The sequence below is a fragment of the Haliaeetus leucocephalus genome, unplaced genomic scaffold, assembly GCF_000737465.1.
Source record: "Haliaeetus leucocephalus isolate CR32 unplaced genomic scaffold, Haliaeetus_leucocephalus-4.0 Scaffold161, whole genome shotgun sequence".
Taxonomy (NCBI): domain Eukaryota; kingdom Metazoa; phylum Chordata; class Aves; order Accipitriformes; family Accipitridae; genus Haliaeetus; species Haliaeetus leucocephalus.
In genome coordinates this window covers 488,962-496,322 of record NW_010972597.1, presented here as the reverse complement: position 1 = coordinate 496,322, position 7,361 = coordinate 488,962, and the positions used below count along the sequence as shown (strand labels likewise).

At 46.9% G+C, this 7,361-nt stretch overlaps 1 protein-coding gene across 1 annotated transcript in view; it reads left to right on the top strand.

The window, feature by feature from the left end:
- The first annotated feature begins 7,185 nt into the window (after window positions 1–7,185).
- LRP5 (low density lipoprotein receptor-related protein 5) overlaps window positions 7,186–7,361 on the top strand; it is a 163,910-nt gene continuing 163,734 nt past the window's right edge. Inside the window, exon 1 of the mRNA XM_010562534.1 lies at window positions 7,186–7,361. This exon is cut by the window's right edge and continues 20 nt beyond it. The gene's annotated coding sequence lies outside the window, so the exon portion shown is untranslated.

Below are 7,361 nucleotides of genomic sequence, written 5' to 3'. Positions count from 1 at the left end.
ATGACACCAAGCTGAGTGGTGTGGTTGACACACCTGGGGGACAGGATGCCATCCAGAGGGATCTGGACACACTCGAGAAGTGGGCCCATGTGATCCCCATGAGGTTCAACAAGGCCAAGTGCAAGGTCCTGCACCTGGGTCAGGGCAATCCCCAGTATCAATAGAGGCTGGGGGATGAAGGGATTGAGAGCAGCCCTGTGGAGAAGGACTTGGAGGTACTGGTGGATGAAAAGCTGGACATAAGCCAGCAATGTGCACTTGCAGCCCAGAAAGCCGACTGTACCCTGGGCCCCCTCAAAAGAACTGTGAGCCAGCAGGTCAAGAGACGTGATTGTTCCCCTCTACTCCGTTCTGGTGAGACCCCACCTGCAGTACTGCGTCCACCTCTGGAGTCCTCGGTATAGGAAAGCCATGGACCTGTTGGAGCAGGTCCAGAGGAGGGCCACAAAAATGATCAGAGGGCTGGAACACCTCTCCTATGAGGAAAGGCTGAAAGAGCTGGGGTTGTTCAGCCTGGAGAAGAGAAGGCTCCAGGGAGACCTTATTTCAGCCTTTCAAAAGTTAAAGGGGGCTTATAAGAAAAATGGGGACAGACTTTTCAGTAGGGCCTGTTGCGATAGGACAAGGGGTAATGGTTTTAAACTGAAAGAGGGTAGATTCAGACTAGATAGAAGGAAGAAATTTTTTACAATGGGGGTGGTGAAACACTGGAAGAGGCTGCCCAGAGAGGTGGTAGATGCCCCATCCCTGGAAACAGTCAAGGTCAGGCTGGACGGGGCTCTGAGCAACCCAATCTAGTGGAAGATGTCCCTGTTCATTGCAGGGGGGTTGGACTAGATGATCTTTAAAGGTCCCTTCTAACCCAAACCATCCTATGATTCACTTAGGGATTTTTTTTAGTGTTACTTCGATACTTATTTCTGTGCTGACTTCTTTAATTTTTGCTAATGCTTTAGATTGCCACAGAAATATTGGTGGTGTTTGTAAGAAAAGTTGGTCCTTCACAAGGAACATAAGGCAAAGGAGCTGTGAGGAGAGGACTCCTACTTTGTCACACTGGAGATGGTAATCTTATCCCTCCTTTGCAACTGAATTTCCATGCCCATTCAGAATACTTCCTCTCATTGATACAGAACTTTGGTGACTAAGAAGTAGATACAAGGTGCAGCTCCAGTGTCAAGAATAGCTAACTTTTCAAGGAGATTTGCAAAGGTAGCTGTCGTGGAGGTTTTAAAGAGAATCTCTTGCTTATACAGTGCAGGGAAATGCGATGACTGCTGTTCTGGTAGCTGTAGCAGGGAGTGTAGTTGTAACCAGAAAAGCATTCAGAGTCCAAGAATCACCACCAAAGAAACCCACTGAACTATTTTTATGTTTTCAGAACTTTTTATGGTGACATGTTTCTCAAGCAGTGTCAGCCCCTCTGTTCCTGAGGTTGCTAGCCAGCAGGAGGCTTTGGGAACAGGCTCTTCACCCTCGTCATCTCACTGACACAGAAAACCCTTAAATGTTGTTTCAAATTATATGAGTGGGACATTTTTCATACTTTTTTTTTAATATTAGTTTTCCTCTTGCAAACTTATGTGGGTCATCTCTCTCCTTAAACTCACTTCTGCTGGCGAGTCTCTGTCCTGTAGCACTCTGATCCCTTGGCTTGCAATGTCTCCAGATTTCCCTGTATTTGAGTTACTGGCATGTGTGTCCTATTTGTCCCTGTTGGAGCAGAAGCTGTTGGCAGATGGGCCCTGGGTATTGCGGGAAATCTCAAGCACTGGAAAATGCTGAAAGACTGCCATTCTCTGTCTTTTTCCTTCTGTAGTCCCACCTAGATTACTTGCAGCACTTCTGTCCCCTAAAATATACCATAATTACTTGACAAAACCATTTTTTTTGCAAGCTCCCAGCCCTGTTTGTGACTGCCATAACCAACCTTGCTGGGGTCATGACACTGGAAATGGCTCCACTGGAAATGCTGGGGTTGCAATTCCAGGTGTGGCATTGGAGCCCTGTCTATGCAGGAAAGTTCTCCAGTTTAAATATAATAAATATAATATAATACAATGCATAATTTTCTCCAGTTATACCTATAATGCACCTGTGCTCTTTCACATGGCTGCCTAGGCTCTGGAAGAGTAGCTTTCTTTGATATTTAACATTAACCTTTCCCTAAGCAGCCTAAGCCTTTCAACCTTTTTCAAAACTTAAAGCTTTCCCAATAAGCATAGAGTCCTGCATAGAAAATTTAAATGCGCCAAAGTTTGGCTTGTTTTTCGTTGTTACTTTTAGGAGTGTCTTAAAAGTAGCATACAAACCACAGGCTGAAAGATCACTGGTTTTAATCTAAACTGAAAAAGTTGCTCCTTTTTGTGTCTGCATGGCAGATTGTGCTGGTTTAACTGTTCAATTTGTGTAACAGTTTATCTGGGGAAGGGGGATAAAGAAGAGGAAGAAAACTGCCATGTAGACAAAGTTGGGTTGCTGAGATATTTTGGGGAATAATTACTTTGAACAAAATCTGCTATTATCCTTGTGCAATGGCAGGGAAACTGCATGATATAAACAAAGGTATTTTTTGTCTTACTGTCACCTTCTCTATGGATAAGGAGGTGGTGATGGTAACACTTTCCCACCATTTCAGGCACTTATTGAATGGCAGTGCAGTGATTCAGTTTTTGACATTAAGTATTTATTTAGCACTTAAGAAGCCACTTTTTTCAAAGCAGTGCCTAGAAGCCCCATACACCTTCATGCCACTATTGGGCTAACTTGTGCTGAGAAGGATGTTCTGAATGGGCAAGGCAGATAAAGGAGTGAAAATACCACCTGAATGGGACAAACATGAGCACCTGATGTTGGAGGAGAATCCAAGTGGTGTCTATAGAGTCTGTGATAGATGGACCTGGAGACTAAACCCAGGTTTTCTGAAGCTTGTTCTGGTGAGTCCTTGACCAAACCCATCCCTTGCTAAGATTACACGTCCTGAGGAGAAATCTGAAGTAATCTTAACTACGGCTGTTGGATGTATATGTTTCCTTAGTGTGCCTATTTTTTGGAGGAGATGAGGGAACTTGTGTCCGGATGATGCTTTCTTCTGTAATTTCTGACTCACCCTAGATTACCTGTAAACATTTTCTCCTGTGATACAGGGTGAGAAAGAATAGTGGTCCCTACATACATTTAGTTTGAGACTGCTTCCTAGCTGAAAGCTGGGAGAGGAAGTGTGAGGAAGTGTATCTGAGACACGGGGAAAGGAAAATGATTTTGTCCTATAGCCTTAGAAGTAGCAAAGGAAAATGTTTTGATGCTGTCTTTGTTTCTCATTGTTCACTTTACCTTCCCTTTGCAAAACACTGAAGAGCATCCTCAGCCTATCCAGATCTAGTGACTTTGTCTTAACCAAATGGCGCTGCCCCAGAGGAGCAAAGATTCATGTCTTCGTACTGATATTCATCATAAAATAAACCTGGGTGTCATTTATAAGGCAGTAAATTCACTTCAGGGGCTTCTGCAGTTGTCATTAAATGTTAGCTCTACAGGAGCTCAGACAGCTCTGGCAGCTGGGAGAGAAGGATGCTGTAAACTGGGGTAGGAGGGAGAAATACAGTAGGAGTAAATGTGCAGAAAACATTTGGAGCGTTTCAGTCAAGCCAAGTTTCCCAGCTGTGGTGGGATGGCTAGATTATCCTGGAGGACATCTCTAGGTGCTCAGATACAGCTGGGCTCTTTGTTTTCCCTCCTTTGTCTCTGCATGTCCCTCCCTTCTCCATCAGTGATGGCAATGGCAGAATGCAGGAACTGGCCTGCTTACAGCTTGGCAGGGGAGTGCTGGGCTCCCAGTCTGGATTTTTCCCTTTCCTGCTTCCTACAGCCAGGCCCCAAATTTGCTGCAGCTTCCTTCACTCTATACACAGAAAGGATGAAAGTTTGGAAAATTATTCCCTCTGTTCCTTTTATTGTAGGAGAAACTGAGGAAATGCCGGACTGTGACTTGCCCAGGATTACACAAGAAATCTTAGGTGCAACGGGGTATTGGCTCTGTTTCTGCAGTCCTACTTGGGCACCGTGAGCATACAACAGTATGGGAAGGGATCCCTCTTTCTTCTATTAAAAGGAAAGGTAGGACCATGCTTTTGCTATCCTGATAAGGTTTTTTGTTTGTTGGTTTTTTTTAAAACTGTTTTTTACTTTCTTATAGAAATCTATATATTGGACATTTCAGGAACGTCACAGTTTTGCCTCCCCTGGTTTTGCTGGAGGAATTCTTGCAGGGCTGGAAAACAGGTCAAGGCAGCTTTCTCAGCACATGGGTGAGACTTCTTTTCAGAGTTGCCCAACTTTCATTTCTTCCAAATTCCCCTACAACATATTAACGGAGTTTAAGATGGCATCTTCTGGTTGGAGGAATACTGCATTCCTGGCTGCTACTAGATTTGCCATCACTTTAGATCATGACTAATGTCTTTTTAGCGGAGGTGTTATGGTCAAAGCCCCGAAGATGCATTCTGGTAAGAGTCTCTTCCCTAGCTGCCTGCCTCCCTGGCCTGGTTTCTCTCCTCATTTTGTTTTAGCTTTGAGTCTATCACCCACCGCTAATTGTGGTAGACCTAGTCAGGAAGGAAAGGGGGTACCAGGCAAGAATACTCCACTCTCAAAATGAACTTTCATACCAGATCTGTGCTATGGTGAAGAACAAACTTCAATGTGGTATGAAACTCTGTGGTTTATACCTGTGAATAATCATCCATTGCAGCAAGGTTGGTGTGTGGTTCTGATCGGTCACCAGTGGATCTACCTGGTGTCAATATCTCTTCTTATGGTTGGGTACCTTCCTTTGAAAAATGTTCTAGTTTGAAATCTCTCTGTCCAAATCCCTTTGTCAGTCAGTGTCATCTTTATCTCTTTTAGCCTCTTGTATAAAATACTGCTTCTTTCTCTGGTGTGGCCACTCACATGCTGCTATTTCCCTCCGTTGGTATAAAATGCTGCCAATCTTAAATTGCTCATGCACTTTGACAGGGTCAGATAGGGATATAAACAAACAACACTTGGATGGAGCAGGGATAGCAGCAGCCATATTACATCCCAGTATGGGACCTTGAACCCCAAGACACCAAGTACTGGGAGCAGCTGCCAGCTGAAAGAGAAGTTGCTGCTCCCCTCCAGCAGCCTTATGGGCAGGCTCACCCACCCCACATGGCTTGACGCTGGCTTTGGTGCTGTGGGTAAGTCATCTTAGGAACTGGTCCCTGCTCCTGTCAGGAGGAGGATGGGACAGGGAACCCAGTTGCCCTGGTGGCAAGAGGGACTCAGGTGGTGCCACCGATGCCATCTCAGGATGGCCTGGCTTCTCCGTGGAGGCACACAAACCAGTTTTGCGTATGGGTGCTGCAATTGTCCCAAGCTGCTGGGGGTGTGGGATATCGGTCTCCATGCCCCACTGCTCCCCATTGCCTGCTGCAAGTGCAACTGTTTCACCTGCCCCTTCTCTGTCTCTGACTTTAATTACCCCCAGTTACTGTGATGCCAGGACTACTGGGTAATTTCCATGATGCAGGAGGTCAGACACATCAAAAGTAAAGTCCAGTTGCTGTCTTCAATAAAGAAATCTTTCTTCCAGTTATTTGTCTGGTGTTGGGCAGGTTTTTTTAAACAGATCCAAAACAAAACCCTTATTCAGTTGGTGTTCACCCAAAGTTTTGCCATTAATGATTTACAGCAGCACAGATTTGGGCTCCAGTTTATCACAGACCTTCTATCAAGAAAGACCAACTTTTGGTTTTCCTGTCTTCAAGAAAGTTGAGATTTTTCTAGGTTTTAAATGCCACCTAAAATGAGCCCTCTTTAAAATACATGTTCTTCATACATTAAAACAGCCGCAACATAGAGAAGAAAACTTTATTTTCCTTTGCAGGTCAACTTTAAGGTCAACACTATAAGCCTTTTGTAACTCCTTGAAATTTTAAACTGCTTTCTTAGCTAAGTTGAATACCACTGACTAAAAGCAAAACAAACTACTAGACCTTTTCCCCTTCTGAGGAAAGGAAGTCTGAGGGGAGGTCTGCAATGGAGTAACCAACAGGACCTAAAACAATTCCCAAATATTTGGTCCTGGTATTCGGGATGGACAGGGATCCACAGGGCACCAAGAAGAAATCTCAGCTGCTGCTGTAGCACCTACAGCAAGGCAGCTAAGTTAGTACATGGCAACTGAGAAACCTGGAACGCGCTCATCTCTGAAATGAAACAAAACTGTTAAACTTAACCTCCACTTGTTAAGTAATTGCTTGTGATTTACAGCTTCTGCTCCAAGACTTGCAAAAATGGTTTAAGGGGGTGCCAGGCAGACTCCGGTTGTTTCCATCCCTGTACAAGGCCATCTAGCAACTTTTTTTCCTGTGGTAGAATTGGTGCCAGCCCAAGGGAAAATGCAGATTCAAAAGGACCTTCTTGACTTGGGCTGTTTCTTTTTGTCCTTGCTAGGGAGGTGGGGGCAGGGTCTGATGCGTGGAAGGCGCAGGATGGTTCAGTGTGAGCCGGGTGCTGCCCAGCTCTCTGCAGCCCGTCGCCAGCACGGCAAAGGCCTCGTCTCACGGGGAAGAGCTTCTGCCCCTTTCCTAGTGCTAATGTGTTTACGCGAGCAGGTGGCCTGTTTAAGGGGGGAGGGGGGGGGGCGCTGGACGACAAAAGGTTGTTGTTGAACGCGCCTTTCTTTGAAAAGTAGCGTTTTGTAGAAAAGCGGCTTTATAAAACGTTTGTTTTGGTGGGAGGAGGAAGGCAAAAGCGAACCTCCTCCTGGAAAGCAAACCGCCACCCTCTTCCCTGGAGACAGAAAAAGGGGCGGGCGTCCCCACGCTCAACTTCTAAATCTACCAAAGAAAGGTTGCTTTCTGAACACGCAGCGAGCCATCTTCTCCGACCTTCCTGGCTGCTTTTGAAGTAACTGCTCCAGAAGGAACGAGGAAAAAAAAAAAAAGAAAGAAGCAAGCTCTGAGATCCCAACTCCTGCCCCCCTCCCCGGCCAGGTGTACCCACGCGTGGGCTACGCTGCGGCGGGACGCTTCGCCCTCGGCTCCTCCCAGGGCCGCGGGTGCGAGCGGCGGCTCCCAGCCCCCTCCCTGGCGGCGGCGGGAGGAGGAGGAGGAGGAGGAGGAGGAGGGAGGGTCGGCTCCAGCGCCTCCCCCCTTCCCCGCCTCCCTCCCTCCTCGCCGAGCGCAGCGCCCCGAGCATGGAGCCTGCCTGAGACGCTCCGCGGGCTCCGGCAGCTGCTGCGGCGGCACAACATGGAGGCGGTGGCGGCCCCGCCGCTCCCGCTGCTGCTGCTGCTGCGGCTCCTGGCCGCCTCAGTGCTGCGGTGCGGGCCG